The following is a 19,596-nucleotide window of genomic DNA, read 5'->3' on the forward strand; positions in this document are numbered from 1 at the left end:
TGCGACGTACAAGTACTCAAAGCTCCCGACAGTGCGGGGGAAAGGGCCCAGTATGTCGAGCCCCCAAACCGAGAAGGGCCAGGAGAGAGGAATGGTTTGAAGGGCTTGAGCTGGCTGATGAAGCTTCTTTGAATGGAACTGACACGCTTCACACCTGGTGACTAGTGTCGTCGCATCCTGGAGGGCGGTGGGCTAGAAGAAGCCTTGCCGAAACGCTTTGCCGGCAAGGGCCCTTGACCCGATGTGGGATCCACATATGCCTCCATGTATCTCCGCCAACAGCCCTAGTCCTTCCTCTCGAGGGATACACTTCAATTTCACGCCGTTTGGCCTCTTTCTGTACAGGACGTCATCGACGAACTGGTACATAGTAGAGGGACGGGCTACTTTTTCCGCTTCTTCCTGCTCCTCAGAAGTTCCCCTATTTGGAGGAATCAGATGGTATGTTGTGCCCATGCTGGAGCCTGGGGCTCAACGGCGAGGACTAAAGGCGTTTCCTCCGCTACAGGAGCGGCTGTCTCGATGGCAAGAGCTTGATGCTCCGCCGGAGCTAGCCATCCCGCGGCGGGCTCAGTATCTCCGGCAACATCCTTGCCGGCGGCTCCGGGGAGCTCGGTGGGAAGTACTTGCCGGGCCCTGATTTCCTCCTCTTGTTTTGCTCTGTTGATGGATCAACGGATGGCTGAGTTAGCTGAAGCACAAAGGTACCTGGTTCCACAAGTAGCTTGAGGGCAGTGCGTTTTGACAGGTAATCAGCGATATCATTCTCCGCTCGGGGAACGTATTTCTGCCTGTATACCGTCAAAACACTCTTCCAGCTTTCTCACTTCATTGAAGTAGGCCTTCATCAACGGGCTCTGGTAATCCTTGTTGACTTGCTTGATGACAAGTTGCGAGTCTCCTCTGACGATGAGTTTCTTGATTCCGAGGTCTGCCGCGATCCTAAGACCGGCAAGCAGCCCTTTGTACTCAGCCGTATTGTTTGTTGACACCTCCCTGGGGAAGTGCATCTGGATCACGTACTTGAGGTGCTCTCCGGTGGGCGCGACAAGCAGTATGCCAGCCCCGGCGCCCTATAAGGAGAAAGCTCCATCAAAGTACATGATCCAGTCGCAACTTGCCTCCTTGCCGGGGAGAGCAGTCTCTTGGGCTTCTTCGTCAGGCGTCGCGGTCCATTCTGCAATGAACTCCGCCAAGACTCGGCTTTGAATCGTCGAGTTACTCTCAAACTTGAGGCCAAAGCTGGACAGTTCAAGTGCCCACTTTACGATCCTTCCCGTTGCGTCTAGATTGTGCAATATCCGTTGCAGAGGGAGGCGAGTGACGACAGTGATTTCGTGCGCCTGGAAGTAGTGACACAGCTTCCTCGAGGCCATAAGAAGGCCGAAGAGCAGTTTCTGCACACCGGAGTACCTTGATCTAGCCCCCTGCAAAAGGGAGCTAACAAAGTAGATCGGGTGCTGCATCATCTTCTTCCTTGGCGGCACTCCAACCGGCTGCGTCGTCTCGGCATCGGTGGCATCGGGCTCCGTCGCTGCTATTACCTCATCATCAATTTCTCTCTGCGCCACTAGTGTGGCGCTGACCACCTGGTTCGTTGCCGCCAGGTACAGCAGCAGCGGTTCCTGTGGCCTAGGCGCAACTAGTATTGGCGCCGAGGAGAGGTACCTCTTCAAATCTTGCAATGCTGCTTCGGCTTCTGGTGTCCACTCCATCGGGCCCGCCTTTTTCAAAATCTTGAAAAAGGGAACGGCGCGCTCGGCGGACTTGGAGATGAACCTGCTCATGGCGGCAATGCAACCGGCAAGCCGACGCACATCCTTGACTCGCTTGGGTGCTTCAATCCACTCTATAGCTTTGATCTTGTCCGGATTGGCCTCTATCCCATGCTGTGACACAAAGAACCCGAGAAGCTTGCCAGACGGGACGCCGAAGACGCACTTCTCAGGGTTCATCTTGAGATTGATCTTGCGTAGTTTTGCAAATGTTTCTTGTAAATCTGATACGAGGGTTGCCCTGTTCTTGGTTTTGACCACTATATCATCCATATAGGCTTCCATATTTCTATGGAGTTGGGGTTCAAAACCAATCTGAACCGCCCTTGCAAACGTTGAACCAGCACTCTTCAACCCGAAAGGCATCCGTATAAAGCAATACGTACCACATGGGGTGATGAATGCTGTTTTCTCTTCATCTTCCCTTGCCATGAAGATCTGGTGGTAGCCGGAGTAGGCATCAAGGAATGACAACAGATCAAACCAAGCTATGGAGTCAACAATCTGGTCGATGTGCGGCAACGGGAAGGGGTCTTTGGGACAAGCCTTATTAATATCTGTGTAATCAATACACAGCCTCCACTTCCCATTTGCCTTGCGCACTACCACCAGATTAGCCAACCACGTTGGATGGAGCACTCCTCTTACCAAACCCGCTGCTTCCAGTTTCCGGATCTCCCCTATGATGAACTCTTGTTGTTCCAAAGCTTGCTTTCTAACCTTCTGCTTGACGGGCCGCGCATGAGGACAGACAGCAAGGTGGTGCTCAATCACCTTCCTGGGAACGCCGGGGATGTCGGATGCTTGCCAGGCAAACACATCGACATTCGCCCGCAGGAAGGTGACGAGCGCGTCTCCCTATTTGTCGTCAAGGGTGGAGCTTATGGTAAAATCTCCTCCCGTGCCGTCCTCCTTGACAGAAACCTTCTTGGGTCCCGGTGGTGTGGCCCTGGACTTCTTGTTTCTGTCGGTGGAGCTCTCTGGCACATCCTCGACGGGAGCGCTACACTCCGAAGAGGTGCGCTTGCCGGAGTGGGTGCCTGAGGTCTCACCGGTCTTCTTCTTTTGCCTTCCCGAGGCTCCAGCGGCAGGAGCAAGCGCCTTGGCAGTGGCGGCTGCTGCAACTGCTTGTTGATAGAGTTGGTCAGCGCAAATTAGCGCATCCTTCTTGTCTGATGGGACGGTGATGATCGTCACAGGCCCCGGCATCTTCAGGGTGTTGTAGGCGTAATGTGACGCCGCCATGAACTTGGCCAGCGCTGGGCGGCAAAGGATCCCGTTGTAAGGCAAGGGGATCTTGGCAACATCGAACACAACCCTTTCTGTCCTGTAGTTCAGATCGCTCCCAAAAGTCACGGGCAACGTGACCTTTCCCTTAGGTTGACTTCTTCCCGGGTTGGCCCCTGAAATGTGCCCGCCTCTTCGAGGTCTTCATTAGGAATCTGCAATTTCTCAATCACGGCAGGCGAGATTAAGTTCAGACCGGCCCCGCCATCGACTAGCATCTTTGTCACCTTGAGGTTGCGTATTGTTGGTGAAACCAACAATGGCAAGCACCCGACTGCAGTAGTGCGATCAGGGTGATCCTCAGTGTCAAAAATGATAGGTGTGCTGGACCACTTCAGTGGCCTTTGGGCATCAAACGACGTTTCCGCCGCTGTAATCTCACGCGCCCACTGTTTAACCTGGCGGTGAGAGGTATGCAGCGAGGCGCTGCCATCGACGCACATGGCCTCTGTAGCTTTCTGAAATCCTTGGTCACCAGACTCATCGTCCTCTTCGTGATCATCATCTTTTGGCTTTTTGTCACGGCCCCGGGCGGGCCTCTCCTGCTGTTTATCTTTGCCGCGATGGCCCGCCTGGCTATCACGCTTCTTGCCGGACCCCTCAGCACCGTCCTGGCCTTTCTCCTTGTCCTGCCTCTCATATTCAGCCCTCTGCTTCTCAGCAAGGAGCTCAACTTGTCGGCAGTTCTAGAGATCATGGCCTTTGATGCGATGGATCTTGCAGTATTTCTTGTCGGAGTTTCTTGGCTTCTCGGCAGCCGCCAAGGCCCGGCAGGCGACAAATCTGGCAATTTCCTTGCCGGGGTCATCTGCCTTGGTTTTCTTGGCGGAGCCGGAGTCGCTAGATCCCTCGACGGCAAGCACAACTTTACCTTTCCGCTTCCTGTTGCGACGCCGGCCTTTCTTCGCCAGGGTGGCAGTATCCTCATCTGAGGAGTCGGTTTCCACGCTGGCATCTTCACCGGGGTACTTCCTTCCCTCTTCAGCCCGGGCACATTTGTCAGCAGGAACATAGAGTTCTGCCACATCTTTCACCTTGTTCATCGCTAGTTCTTCGCGCATCTTGCGGTTACGCACGTACTGATGGAACGCGCTGATGATGGCAGCAGGGTGAACATCAGGGATATTGTACTGTACCCGGCTGAACCTCTGTATATACTTGCGCAGACTCATGCCTCCCTTCTGGGGAATGACATGCAGGTCGCTTGCTTGGCCATGGGCTTGGTGACCCCCAGTAAAGGCGCCCACAAACTCATGGCACAAATCCGACCAGGAGGAAATAGAGTCTACCGGCAAGTGCATCAACCACGACATGGCGTTGGGTTTAAGAGCCAATGGAAAGTAATTCGCAAGCACCTTATCGTCGCGGGCTCCGGCGGCTTGCATCGCGATGGTGTAGATGCTAAGGAACTCAGACGGGTGAGTCTTGCCGCTATACTTTTCGCCAACATCAGGTTTGAAGGTGCGGTGAGTGGGCCACTGGAACTGCGGCAGCTCGCGGGTAAAAGTCGGACAGCCTATCTTGTAAGGTAGGCCTCCAGGGCTCTCCGGGGCCGGGTGGTTCACAGCAGGCCCTGCTCGCCTATCTGACTGGTGGCGCGCTCCGCGCCGGCGCTCAATAGTGGTTCGAGCGTCTTCATGGGCTCGTTCCCGAAGAACTTGGCGCTGATCACAGTGGGTCCGCGGGTTAGACGATGCTATGGAGATGGCGTCGCCCGCGACGTCGCGATGAGCCGGCGTCCGCGGTACCGGATGGGGAAGAGGTGAATGCACCGTGGTCGCGGCGCCGCCGGCTTTTCCGCCACTGGTCCACGGGACTCCATCGGAGCGTTGACCCGGGGGCCCCACCGGACTTGGTTCGTCTTTGTTGCCCAACGCAACAAGGCTTCGGATAGTGGCTCTCCATTCGTCGAGTTTCCCCGTAGTGGGAGGAAAGTCGAGGAGCAACTGCACGCGTGCCAGGGCCTCTGCTGGCGTCGGTGGCAGCGAAACCTGCATGGATCGCGACACGCTCCGACTTCTGACCATGTTAGAAGGAGCTCTATCACGACCCCGTGGTCGCATGCCGTTTTCACCAGCGCCTCAGCGAGTGGGCAGGTCTTCTACGTCTCGGGAGTGGCGCTCGGGGATCTTCCCACGACGACGCCCAGGATCTTCGGCGTGATTACGCCATTTGTCGCGCGCTGCTTGGGAGGAGCACGCTGTTGACACCGGTCTGGGAGTCTTGAAGGCCCTCGCGTCGCCTTCGGGCGGGGCGGCGATGAACTTGGAAGGCCCCGCTCTACCCGCGAAGGACTTGGCTCCGCCTTTGGATTTGGCGACGTGTGGCCCATTACCAGGCACACAAACATCGCCGCCACCCAAACTACGGCTGTTGGGATGGTGTTGGTGTTCGTGAGCAGCGCCCCGGGTCCTCTCTGCGACCGGTCCGCTGCTCACCCGCGTCAGGACGGGCTGTCCGGCTTCCGACTGGCCAACCTCCACCGTCGACTTCTTCTTGGGCGCCATGATGATGAAGAAGCGCCGAACTAACTGCTAGAGCCGATGCTCACAACTGCGCCCCCTACCTAGCGCGCCAAAGATGTCGGTGGGAACGACACCTATGGGATCACGAGAATCCCTACTACGGTTAGCGGGGCATGGGGTCGTGAGAAGAGCGGATCAAGCAGGTAGCACACAGTTCGTTTATCCAGGTTCGGGCCGCAAGGATGCGTAAAACCCTACTCCTGCTTTGGTGCGTTGTATATCTCTGTTCTTGAGCTAGCCATGGGGCGCGAGGAGCTCCAAAAAGCCGAATCCTTCTCCTGGTCTCCTCGGGCCTCCTTTTATAGAAAAGGGGTTACCACAGTGGCACACAGGAGGTGGAAAGGGTACAGTGATGCGAGGTTATCCCTCGCATTACAGGACAAGGTGCATTTAATGTGTCTTGCTTAGGTGTCCTTGCTTTATCGGGGACGGGGGAGAGATCTTTCTTGTCTGTTGCCGCTCCTTCTTGTGTCGACATGCGCCCTGGCCAGCGATGCCTGAGATGCCATGTAGGTTGGCAGGCAGCTGAAGTGGCGCAGTGATGGGTCTTCACGAAGATCCGCATGCCGCCACGCAGGTGCCTGCACAACTGGTTGGGTCGGCAGCTGCATGCATGCGGTGGTGGAGTCTTAGTCAGCGTGGGCCTGATGGTGGCCCTGCGGGTGTCCTCGGTAAGGGCCTTGCCGGGGCCCCGGCAAGGGTCTTGCCGAGGCACCTGCTGTCATCCCCGGCAAGGCGCTTGCCGGGGGCCTTGCGGTCTTCCTCAGCTGGGATCCCGCCAAGGGTTGTCGTCTCCTTAGTGCGTATCTGATCTAGAATGTCTTCACAAAGATCTGCATGTTGCCATGGGGATGTCTCCCGAATCCTTGCCCTTTGGGGGCAGTGGACTCAAGGGTGATTTGCTCCGTAGGCGCGGGACGAGTCGCCACGGCAAGGGTCTTGCTGGGGCTGCTAGAACTGTCCGCCGGCAAGGATCTTGCCGGGGGAGTCCGCTTCATCCCCTTTGCTCTTCGTGGTCTTGGCCTTGGCGTCGTTCTAGTTCCCTTGAGCTTCGGTCTTACCCTGGCTCACCTCCCTTGCCTTGCTTGGTGTGGTGGTGCCCGCGGCTCGGACTGCCCGTGCACAGTTATAGGGGTACAAAAAGTGTACCCCTCTTTTTGTACACCGACACCGTAGGTGACCCATGGATGTCGCCATCACCTGCGGAAGGAGCTACCTCGTGAGCGACGTTGTCTTCACCTTCACCACTAGTCGCGGGATCGGCGACATCACCAAACAGAGGAGCGGAGACAAAGCCGTGGAACTTTTTCAGCAAGGCCTCCACCTGACCTTGCACGGCTGTGGTGGCAGCCTCGTATTGGTCTCTAGCCACAGGCTCCAGCAGCCCGTCAAGGCAAGCGCTGGGGTCACGAAGGTGCAGGTGGCTGAAGATGCGAGTCAACACAGCTGAAGACAGGATGCGAGCTTCCGCCTCCGCCATAGGACCAATGCCATCAACGACTTCCTCGAGCGCCTGCACCAAGAGAGGAAGCAGTCGGGCGGGGCCGTTCTCGTCGGCGGCCAACGACTTCTCCAGGCCGTGCTCGTAGAACGTCTTCAGTGCCTTGTGGGACCTCTTCTCGAGATCGGCAAAGGCCGCACGGTCTTCGGTCAGGACTCGTGCCTTGGTGTCGAGTTCGGCCTCCCTCGCATTTTCCTCCCGCTCGAGCTCTTCCAACCGGTTGCGCTCGGCGGCCTGCGCCCGCCCCAACTCCGCCAACTCAGCATCATGGTTCTTGACGGCATCCTCCCGGGCCTTCATTTTCTCCTCCCTCGCTTGGTGGCAGCATGCTTCTTCGGCGTGCTTGGCACGCAGGCCCTGCAGCTCGTCCTCCAGCACCTAGCAGCGGTCGTGGGCGGCCTTGGCGTCTTTTAACGCCATCTCACCATCGGCTGCAGTGTTGGCGACACTTTGCTTCTCCTTCTCAGAAGCCGCAGCAGCCTAGCCAAGCGTCGCGCCAACCGCCAAGTCGGAATGGAGCAGGCCTAAGGCCAGCTCCAGACGCCCGGTCACAAGGCGTGGGTCTGCGCCCAGCAGATCCGCCTGTAGCCGGGTCATCTCCGAGAGAGCACGTTCCCGAGTAGCAACAGGAGCAGAAGAACCTAGGAGTGGAGGTGCAGCAATGGGAGGAGGCGACATCGTCACTAGGGTCTGGGAGACCGCGTTGTCCGGAGCAGCTGGAACCTCATCGGCCGTGCCAGGCGTCGGCACCTCCGGAGCTAGCAGGGCCATGGGGGCTGGTTCCGCATGGCAATGCTCCTCTTGGCCCCACGAGGACGACCGGGCCGGGGATACGCAGGCGCTGCTACCCCTTTCTCTGAGGAAGGAGGCATGGACGCCGCATGCTCCTTCATCTTCTTTGCAGAAGACGTCGGCCTGACCAACCAAGGGCCAGCATCAGGAAATGAAGAGTGCAAACAGGGACAAGGCAAAGCTTGAGACACTTACTGATCCACCGGGACATACTTTCGCTTAGGAAGCCTGAAGCCTGACAGCATTGGGGCAGAGGCGGCATCGCGAGGCACCAATGACGACCTACCCCTTGTCGGGATGGGGGGCTGCTCCCTCTCCCTTTGGCGAACGTCGGCCTCGGCATCGTCAGGAAGGGCGCGAAGGATCTCGGCCTTACTAAGAGGGGAAGTCTCCCCCACATCTTCCAGAGTCTTCTCCGGGTCCACCTCCTCTTCCCCCTCCCCACGGGGCTCGTCAGAAGACACCTCCCCCGGTTTAGGTGCCGCGGGGGTTCCCAGGAGCGCTGGCGGCACCAACCCACGCGCGTCAAAGGTCAGCCTGGAGACGACGAATTCCTCCCGATCCTTGTGTTGGGACAAGGGGACGAAGGCGCTTGGTGGGTACTCCTGGTTGTCCCCAACTATGAGGCGCAGGACAGCGGCCAATTCATTGTCAGGCAGGGCCCCTGGCCTCAGGCGGGTCATGTTCCCCTCTTCTTCAAGCTCCCACAAGGGGGCGTGAACGCGCCTGGAGTGGAGCTACTCGCAGGGTCAAGAACTCCCTCAGAAGCATGACCCCCGTCACCTTTGTCGCCCTCGCATTGCCCGGCTTCAGGTCGGTCACCATCTGCCCCAACACTAACGAGGCCCTCTCATCAGCAAGCTCCGCTCTGGGCCATCCCTCGTGAAGAGAGGGCGCCACCGTAGGCAACGCTAGACACGGATCGGCGCACTTGGCATCCATCATGACCCATTTGGACTGAATGTTGTCGGCCCTCTTCCCGGTGCTCGAGATCGAGTTGGCCTTGCCAGATGCGACGCAGTTAGCGCATCCGGAGATGTGACCCTCGCTAACACGGAGGAAGAAGAAATGGCGCAAGAGCGCCACAGATGGCATCACGCCCAGGTACGCCTCACAGTAGTAGGCAAAGATGGACAGGAGGAGGACAGAGTTGGGATGGAGATGCAATGCCTGCAGCCCGTAGTGGTCGAGGACTTCGTAAAAGAAATCAGAGAAGGGAGGAACCAACCTGACGGCGACGCTGCTCGAGAAGAAGGGGAAGAAGGTGCTTTCCTCAGGCTCCGGCACGTCGGAGGAAAGCCGGAGCTCGGTCTTCCCCCAGTCATTGCTCTTGCCCGCCATCAGCAGGCGCACAGAGGCGAGGATCTTCTTCGCGACGGTGGGCACCTCAAGGGCCGGCTCATACCAAGCCGGTGCTGAGGAAGCCTTGGCCTTGCGCGGTGACATGGATCGCAGCTACGGGATGAGATTGGAGCGGATCTGGAGATAGCGGTGGCGGAGAGCAAGGAAGGGGATCTGGAGCAAGGCGAGGAAGAAGCAACGAAGGCAAGTGCTGACTGCGCCAGCCTTTTGTCAGGTCGAGCAGTTGCCGAGGCGGCGTGGGCAAGCGGAGACGCCCACGTCCAATCAACCGCCACGCATCAACTGATAACCAACAAGTATAGGGGATCGCAACAGTTTTCGATAAGTAAGAGTGTCGAACCCAACGAGGAGCTAAAGGTAGAACAAATATTCTCTCAAGTTCTATCAACCACTGATACAACTCTACGCACGCTTGACGTTCGCTTTACCTAGAACAATTATGAAACTAGAAGTGCTTTGTAGGTGTTTTGGATAGGTTTGCAAGATAATAAAGATCAAGTAAATAAAAAGTAGGGGCTGTTTAGATAAAGACACAACTAAGTTAGTTTTAGTAGAGAGCTTTTTGTCACGAGAAAGTTATTTTTCCCTAGGCAATCGATAACTAGACCGGTAATCATTATTGCAATTTTAATTGAGGGAGAGGCATAAGCTAACATACTTTCTCTACTTGGATCATATGCACTTATGATTGGAACTCTAGCAAGCATCCATAACTATTAAAGATCATTAAGGTAAAACCCAACCATAGCATTAAAGAATCAAGTCCTCTTTATCCCATACACAAACAACCTACTTACTCGGGTCTGTGCTTCTGTCACTCACGCCACCCACCATAAGAAAATCATGAACATATTACAAACCCTACAGCGGGAATCCCTCACGCTTGCGCGACACGGAGAGCACCATAGGACAACATCAATAATAAAACATGCAACTCCAACCAATCACGATCATCAAATAACCCATAGGACAAAACGGATCTACTCAAACATCAAAAGATAGCCATACATCATTGGGAAATAATATATAGCGTTGAGCACCATGTTTAAGTAGATATTACAGCGGGTAAGAGAGAGGTTACACCGCTGCATAGAGGGGGGAAGAGTTGGTGATGATGGCGGTGAAGTTGTTGGTGAAGATTGTGGTGATGATGATGGCCCCCGGTGGCACTCCGGTGCCACCGGAAGCGAGGGGGAGAGAGCCCCCTCCTAATTCTTCTTCCTTTACCTCCTCCCTAGATGGGAGAAGGGTTTCCCCTCTGGTCCATGTCCTCCATGGCATGGGAGGGGCGAGAGCCCCTCCGAGATTGGATCTATCTCTCTGTTTCTGCGTTCTCAGATTCTTCCCTTTCACCGTTTCTTATATTCCCGGAGATCCGTAAATCCGATTGGGCTGAAATTTTAACACGATCTCTATCTGGATATTAGCTTTCTTGCTGCGAAATAAGGGCATCAACCGCCTTACAGGGTGGCCACGAGGGTCAGCGGCGCGCCTGCCCCCCTAGGGCGCGCCCCCTGCCTCGTGGCCCCATCGGGCATCGTCTTGCGTGGATTTTTCTTCCCAAAAATCACATATATTCCAAAAAAAATCTCCGTCAGTTTTTATCCCATTTGGACTCCGTTTGATATCGATTTACTGTGAAACAAAAAACATGCAACAAACAGGAACTGGCACTGGGCACTGGATCAATATGTTAGTCCCAAAATAGTATAAATGTTGCCAAAAGTATATGAAACTTGTATAACATTGGCATGGAACAATCAAAAATTATAGATACGACGGAGACGTATCAGTATCCCCAAGCTTAATTCCTACTCGTCCTCGAGTAGGTAAATGATAAAAAAGATAATTTTTGATGTGGAATGCTACCTAGAATAATCTTGATCACATATCTAATCATGGCATGAATATTAAGACACAAGTGATTCAAAGCAATAGTCTATCATTTGACATAAAAACAATAATACTTCTAGCCTACTAAGAAAGCAATCGTGTCTTTTCAAAATATCATGGCCAAAGAAAGTTATCCCTACAAAATCATATAGTCTGGCTATGCTCCATCATCACCACACAAAATATTCACATCATGCACAACCCCGATGACAAGCCAAGCAATTGTTTCATACTTTTGACGTTCTCAAACCTTTTCAACTTTCATGCAACACATGAGCGTGAGCCATGGACATAGCACTATAGGTGGAATAGAATGGTGGTTGTGGAGAAGACAAAAAAAGGAGAAGATAGTCTCACATCAACTAGGCGTATCAACGAGCTATGGAGATTCCCATCAATAGATAACAATGTGAATGAGTAGGGATTGCCATGCAACAGATGCACTAAGAGCTATAAGTGTATGAAAGCTCAAACTGGAAACTAAGTGGCTGTGCATCCAACTTGCTTGCTCATGAAGACCTCGGGCATTTGAGGAAGCCCATCATCGGAATATACAAGCCAAGTTCTATAATGAAAATTCCCACTAGTATATGAAAGTGATAACTCAAGAGACTCTCTATATGAAGAACATGGTGCTACTCTGAAGCACAAGTGTGGTAAAAGGATAGTAACATTGCCCCTTCTCTCTTTTTCTCTCATTTTTTTATTTTTTTTATTTTTGGGGCCTTCTCTTTTTTCTTTTTTTTCTTTTTTCATCCGGAGTATCATCCCGACTTGTGGGGGAATCATAGTCTCCATCATCCTTTCCTCACTGGGGTAATGTTCTAATAATGATGATCATCACACTTTTATTTACTTACAACTCGATACTAGAACAAAGATATGACTCTATGTGAATGCCTCCGGCGGTGTACCGGGATGTGCAATAATCTAGCGTAGCAATGACATCAAAAAACGGACAAGCCATGAAAATATCATGCTAGCTATCTTACGATCATGCAAAGCAATATGACAATAAAATGCTCAAGTCATGTATATGATGATGATGGAAGTTGCATGGCAATATATCTTGGAATGTCTATGGAAATGCCATGATAGGTAGGTATGGTGGCTGTTTGAGGAAGGTATATGGTGGGTTTATGGTACCGGCGAAAGTTGCGCGGTACTAGAGAGGCTAGCAATGATGGAAGGGTGAGAGTGTGTATAATCCATGGACTCAACATTAGTCATAAAGAACTCACATACTTATTGCAAAAATCTATTAGTCATCGAAACAAAGTACTACGCCCATGCTCCTAGGGGGATAGATTGGTAGGAAAAGACCATCGCTCGTCCCCGACCGCCACTCATAAGGAAGACAATCAATAAATAAATCATGCTCCGACTTCGTTACATAACGGCTCACCATACGTGCATGCTACGGGAATCACAAACCTCAACACAAGTATTTCTACTATTCCACAACTACCCACTAGCATGACTCTAATATCACCATCTTTATATCGCAAAACTATTGCAAGGAAGCAAACATATCATATTCAGTTATCTACAAGTTTTATGTAGGATTTTATGACTAACCATGTGAATGACCAATTCCTGTCATCTCTCTAAATAGATATAAGTGAAGCAAGAGAGTTCAATTCTTTCTACAAAAGATATGCCCGCGCTCTAACAAATATAAGTGAAGCAAAATAGCATTCTACAAATGGCAGTTTTCTATGTAAAGAGAAACAGGCAATCCAAACTTCAAATGATATAAGTGAAGCACATGAAGCATTCTATAAAGCCATACTCAAAAGATATAAGTGAAGTGCATAGAGAATTCTATAAATCAACCAAGTACTATCTCATACCAGCATGGTGCATAAAAGAAAAGTGAAAACTAAATGCAAAAGATGCTCCAAGATTGCACATATCGCATGAACAAAACGAATCCGAAAACATACCGATACTTGTTGAAGAAAGAGGGGATGCCTTCCGGGGCATCCCCAAGCTTACACGCTTGAGTCTCCTTTAATATTTACTTGGGGTGCCTAGGGCATCCCCAAGCTTGAGCTCTTGCCTCTCTTCCTTCTTCTCATATCGAGACCTTCTCGATCATGAACACTTCATCCACACAAAACTTCAACAGAAAACTCGGTAAGATCCATTAGTATAATAAAGCAAATCACTACTCTAAGTACTGTTGCAAACCAATTCATATTTTTTTGCATTGTAGCTACTGTAGTATAACTTTTCCATGGCTTAATCCACTGATATAATTCGATAGTTTCATCAAAACAAGCAAACTATGCATCAAAAACAGAATCTGTCTAAAACAGAACAGTCTGTAATAATCTGAACATTCACCATACCTTTAGTACTCCAAAAATTCTACCAAAATTAGGAAAAAAAACAATTTTTATAGAAAGACAGTGCAAAAAGAACCAGAACCATTTGACATTCCAGTAAAAAAATGTAAAATCGCGCACTACAGCCAAAGTTTCTGTCCTGCACCGTACAAACCAACAAGCATCTAAAACATCCTAAAGGCAAACCTTGGCACATTATTTTTATTTTTAAACATTATAAAAGCACACAACAGAAATAAATGACTCTCTAAAAATTCCGGGTTGTCTCCCTGGCGGCGCTTTCTTTAAAGCCATTAAGCTAGGCATATAGTGCTCAAGTAATGGATCCACCCGGATCCCAAGGTATATCAAAGCCAATTTTAATTAACAATGATTTGTAATTTAGTAGTGAGCACAAAGTAACATATATCATGTAACAACGAAGTCTAACTCTCTTCATATGCATCAGCATGTCATAAAAGAACAATTGATGCACAGTATAAACAGTTTCTTGCAATTTTATCGTATTGGAAACATAGAGAGGTGGGGATATAGTTCCTATCTCATAATAATTGCAAGTAGGAGAAGCAAGCACATGCATATTATATCTATCAAAATCATCATGTGTAGTAGTAAAAGGCAACCCATCAATATAATCCTTAATAAGCACAAACTTCTCCGATATAGTGTAGTTTGGAGAATTCAAAAAGATAATAGGACTATCATGTGTGGGTGCAATAGCAACAATTTCATGTTTAACATAAGGAACTATAGCAAGTTCATCTCCATAAGCATAATTCATATTGGCATCTTGGCCACAAGCATAGCAAGCATCATCAAAAAGGGATATTTCAAGAGAATCAACGGGATCATAACAATCATCATAGCAATCATCCTTCGGTAATCACGAAGGGAAATTAAACAATGTATGAGTTGAAGAGTTACTCTCATTAGAAGGTGGGAACGGGTAGCTAACCCACTGTTCCTCCTTTTGTTCTTCGCTCTCCTCATCATCTTTTTCATCCAATGAGCTCACAGTCTCATCAATTTCTTCTTCCATAGACTCCTGCAAAATATTAGTCTCTTCTTGGACAGCGGAGTAATCCTCCATATATGGTTCAACATAGGCATTAGAAGCATACTTATCATAGCAATATTTAAGTATGGCAAAATTTTCAGATTTGTAAAGAGTAGCGTCATACTTTTTAATCAAAGAAGCAATTTCATAAGCACCCTGAAAAGCAAAAAATTCTTCAATTTGTTGAACATCATAGTAACTGTAAACACCTTTAGCATACTAAGATATGATTCCATTATCACTAAACTCACATTGATAGGGAAGGTGTTTCTTAGGGTTTTTAGAACAACAAGTAAAATCATATATTTCACATAAATTCCAAGCATAGCATTGCAAACGATGAATTTGACACAGTAAAAGTTTCCCTTTTTCAGATATACGGTGTCGCACATAACAAGCATGCTCATCTAAAGATATGCCCTCGACTAACCTAGTTGGGGTTTCAGCACGAGCACATAGGGATCGAAGATGATCCAAGTAATAAGCTTCAGGAGTGTGATAGATTTTGAGTGGTTCTTCAACCATTGGTTCAGTAGGTACGACTAATTTTTTTGGTATTTTGTGTTTCCTACCCATAACTAAAGATATAAAACAACTAAGAACAGCAAATAAAAATTACTTAGTGATAAAGCAAACAAGCACACACGAGAATATTCACCCCACGCTATGACTCACCGGCAACGGCGCCAGAAAAAGGTCTTGATAACCCACAAGTATAGGGGATCACAACAGTTTTCGATAAGTAAGAGTGTCGAACCCATCAAGGAGCTAAAGGTAGAACAAATATTCCCTCAAGTTCTATCGACCACCGATACAACTCTACGCACGCTTGACGTTCGCTTTACCTAGAACAAGTATGAAACTAGAAGTGCTTTGTAGGTGTTTTTGGATAGGTTTGCAAGATAATAAAGATCAAGTAAATAAAAAGTAGGGGCTGTTTAGATAAAGACACAACTAAGTTAGTTTTAGTAGAGAGCTTTTTGTTACGAGAAAGTTATTTGTCCCTAGGCAATCGATAACTAGACCGGTAATTATTATTGCAATTTTATTTGAGGGAGAGGCATAAGCTAACATACTTTCTCTACTTGGATCATATGCACTTATGATTGGAACTCTAGCAAGCATCCGCAACTACTAAAGATCATTAAGGTAAAACCCAACCATAGAATTAAAGTATCAAGTCCTCTTTATCCCATACGCAAACAACCTACTTAGTCGGGTCTGTGCTTCTGTCACTCACGCCACCCACCATAAGCAAATCATGAACATATTGCAAACCATACAGTGGGAATCCCTCACGCTTGCGCGACACGGAGAGCACCATAGGACAGCATCAATAATAAAACATGAAACTCCAACCAATCACAATCATCAAATAACCCATAGGACAAAACGGATCTACTCAAACATCACAGGATAGCCATACATCATTGGTACATAATATATAGCGCTGAGAACCATGTTTAAGTAGAGATTACAGCGGGTAAGAGAGAGGTTACACCGCTGCATACAGGGGGGAAGAGTTGGTGATGATGGCGGTGAAGTTGTTGGTGAAGATTGTGGTGATGATGATGGCCCCCGGTGGCACTCCGGTGCCACCGGAAGCGAGGGGGAGAGAGCCCCCCTCCTTCTTCTTCTTCCTTCACATCCTCCCTAGATGGTAGAAGGGTTTCCCCTGTGGTCCATGGCCTCCATGGCATGAGAGGGGCGAGAACCCCTCCGAGATTGGATCTGTCTCTCTGTCTCTCTCTGTTTCTGTGTTCTCAGATTCTTCCCTTTCACCGTTTCTTATATTCCCGGAGATCCGTAACTCCGACTGGGCTGGAATTTTAACACGATCTCTATCCGGATATTAGCTTTCTTGCGGCGAAAGAAGGGCATCAACTGCCTTACGGGGTGGCCACGAGGGTCAGGGGCGCGCCTGCCCCCCTGGGGCGCGCCCCCTGCCTCGTGGCCCCCTCGGGCATCGTCTCGCGTGGATTTTTCTTCCAAAAAATCACATATATTCCAAAAAATCTCCATCAGTTTTTATCCCGTTTGGACTCCGTTTGATATGGATTTACTGCGAAACAAAAAACATGCAACAAACAGGAACTGGCACTGGGCACTGGATCAATATGTTAGTCTCAAAAATAGTATAAAAAGTTGCCAAAAGTATATGAAAGTAGTATAATATTGGCATGGAACAATCAAAAATTATAGATACGACGGAGACGTATCATCAACCGAGGCCGCAAGATTTTGGGGCCTGGGGGCTACTGTCGGCGTTCTGGGAACGGGGGTCCCCAGACTTGCCTGCCTGCGGCCCGCGGCGGGGCTAAGGCAGCAAGCCGTACGACCCATCTTCATCAACAAGACATCCAAGACCCTCACAAGGCGGACGACACAAGACCTCTTCTGGAGTGGCCTAGTCAGGGAGGTTCACGAGGAGCAAAGATATCAAGGCGAGGCCAACCTCATGAGGCTCTTGTGACGTGAGCCATGACGATCGATACCAGGCGGGCACCAGCGCGCGCAGCGTCCTTGTTTCCTCTTTGGTGCTAAGGAGACCAGCGCAGGCGAGGAGTACCGAGGCATCAGGCAAAGGTTGCCATTTTGGTGCAACAAGACCAAGACCAGAAGAACGGCAAGACGGAGGTCATCGTGGAGCCCAAGAAGGCGTCACCACCAGAGCCTTTTGCAGGCGAAGACCACTTTTTTCAGGATGGCTTGTACTAGCTGTCCCCCTTCAAAATTGCCTACCGTTGTTGGCTCCCTTCCCGCTCAATATTTGGGAAGAGGACCAGGGCCTCTATAAATAGGACTAGCCACCACCATAGGCAGGGGGAGCCTGAAGATCATCCCCACACACACAAGTTAGCCAGGCACAAGAACACCTCAACCTCAGGAGGCTGTTCTTCCCCTTGTATTGTTCATCATCAGCCCTAGAGGCAATCCACCACCACCACACTGGAGTAGGGTATTACACCACAACGGTGGCCCGAACCAGTATAAATCTTGTGTCTTCTATGTTGCAAGTTCATCGAGTTCGTCCGCGAGATCTTAGCATGCTAGGGCGTAGATCGGTGGGAGGAAAAGACTTCGCGCGCACCCCACTGTTCGAACCTTAAGGGTTTGCCGGAACCCCACATCCGATAATTACCCCCTCCGGCAGGGTGCCGGAACGGGTCTAGATTAGTTTTCGATGGATACAAAGGCTTCTGGCGGCGGAACTCCCGATCTATTCTGCTCCCCGAAGTTTTTAGGGTATATGGGTATATATGGGAGGAAGAAGTACGCCGGTGGACCTCCGGGCTGTCCACGAGGCAGGGGGCGCGCCCAGGGGGTGGGCGCGCCCCCCACCCTCGTGGGCAGCCCGGGACTCTGCTAGTCCAACTCTGATACTCCGTGGGCTTCTACTGGTCCAAAAATAAGTTCCGTCAAGTTTCAGGTCAATTGGATTCCGTTTGATTTTCGTTTTCTGCGATACTCTGAAACAACGAAAAACAAAAATTGGCACTGGGCTCTGGGTTAATAGGTTAGTCCCAAAAATAATATAAAAGTTCATAATTGCTACCTTTTGAGCACTGCGTTGGATTTCCCTGAAGAGGAAAGGATGATGCAGCAAAGTAGTGTAAGTATTTCCCTCAGTTTTTGAGAACCAAGGTATCAATCTAGTAGGAGGTTGCGCGTGCGTCCCCTAGTACCTGCACAAAGCAAATAACTCCTCACAACCAACGCGATAAGGGGTTGTCAATCCCTTCACGGTCACTTACGAGAGTGAGATATGATAGATATGATAAGATAATATTTTTGGTATTTTTGTGATAAAGATGCAAAGTAAAATAAAAGCAAAGTAAAAAGAAAAGGAAATAACTAAGTATTGGAAGATTAATATGATGAAGATAGACCTGGGGGCCATAGGTTTCACTAGTGGCTTCTCTCAAGAGCATAAGTATTTTACGGTGGGTGAACGAATTACTGTTGAGCAATTGACAGAATTGAGCATAGTTATGAGAATGTCTAGGTATGATGATGTATATAGGCATCACGTCCGACACAAGTAGACCGACTCCTGCCTGCATCTACTACTATTACTCCACTCATCGACGGCTATCCAGCATGCATCTAGAGTATTAAGTTCATGAAGACAGAGTAACACCTTAAGCAAGATGACATGATGTAGAGGGATAAATTCATGCAATATGATAAAAAAAACCATCTTGTTATCCTCGATGGAAACAATACAATACGTGCCTTGCTGCCCCTACTGTCACTAGGAAAGTACACCGCAAGATTGAACCCAAAGCTAAGCACTTCTCCCATTGCAAGAAAGATCAATCTAGTAGGCCAAACCAAACTGATAATTTGAAGAGACTTGCAAAGATGACCAATCATACATAAAAGAATTCAGAGAAGATTCAAATATTGTTCATAGATAATCTTGATCATAAACCCACAATTCATTGGTCTCAACAAACACACCGCAAAAAAAGAAGATTACAATGAATAGATCTCCACGGGAGAGGGGGAGAACATCATATTGAGATCCAAAAAGAGGGAAGAAGCCATCTAGCAAATAACTATGGACCCGAAGGTCTGAGGTAAACTACTCACACTTCATCGGAGAGGCTATGGTGTTGATCTCCGTGACGGATACCCCCTCCGGTGGAGCTTCGGAACAGGCGCCAAGATGGGATCTCATGGATACAAAAAGTTACGGGGCTGGAATTAGGGTTTTGGCTTTGTATCTGATCGTTTGGGGGTATGTAGGTATATATAGGAGGAAGGAGTATGTCGGTGGAGCAACAAGGGGCCCACGATGGTGGAGGGCGCGCCTGGGGGGTAGGCGCGCCCCCCTACCTCGTGGCTTCCTCTTTTGTTTCTTGACGTAGGGTCCAAGTCTCCTGGCTCATGTTCGGTGAGAAAATCACGTTCCCGAAGGTTTCATTCCATTTGGACTCCATTTGATATTCCTTTTCTTCGAAACCCTAAAATAGGAAAAAACATTAATTCTGGGCTGGGCCTCCGGTTAATAGGTTAGTCTCAAAAATAATATAAAAGTGGATAATAA

Source organism: Triticum urartu, chromosome 5, assembly GCF_003073215.2.
Source record: "Triticum urartu cultivar G1812 chromosome 5, Tu2.1, whole genome shotgun sequence".
Taxonomy (NCBI): Eukaryota; Viridiplantae; Streptophyta; class Magnoliopsida; order Poales; family Poaceae; genus Triticum; species Triticum urartu.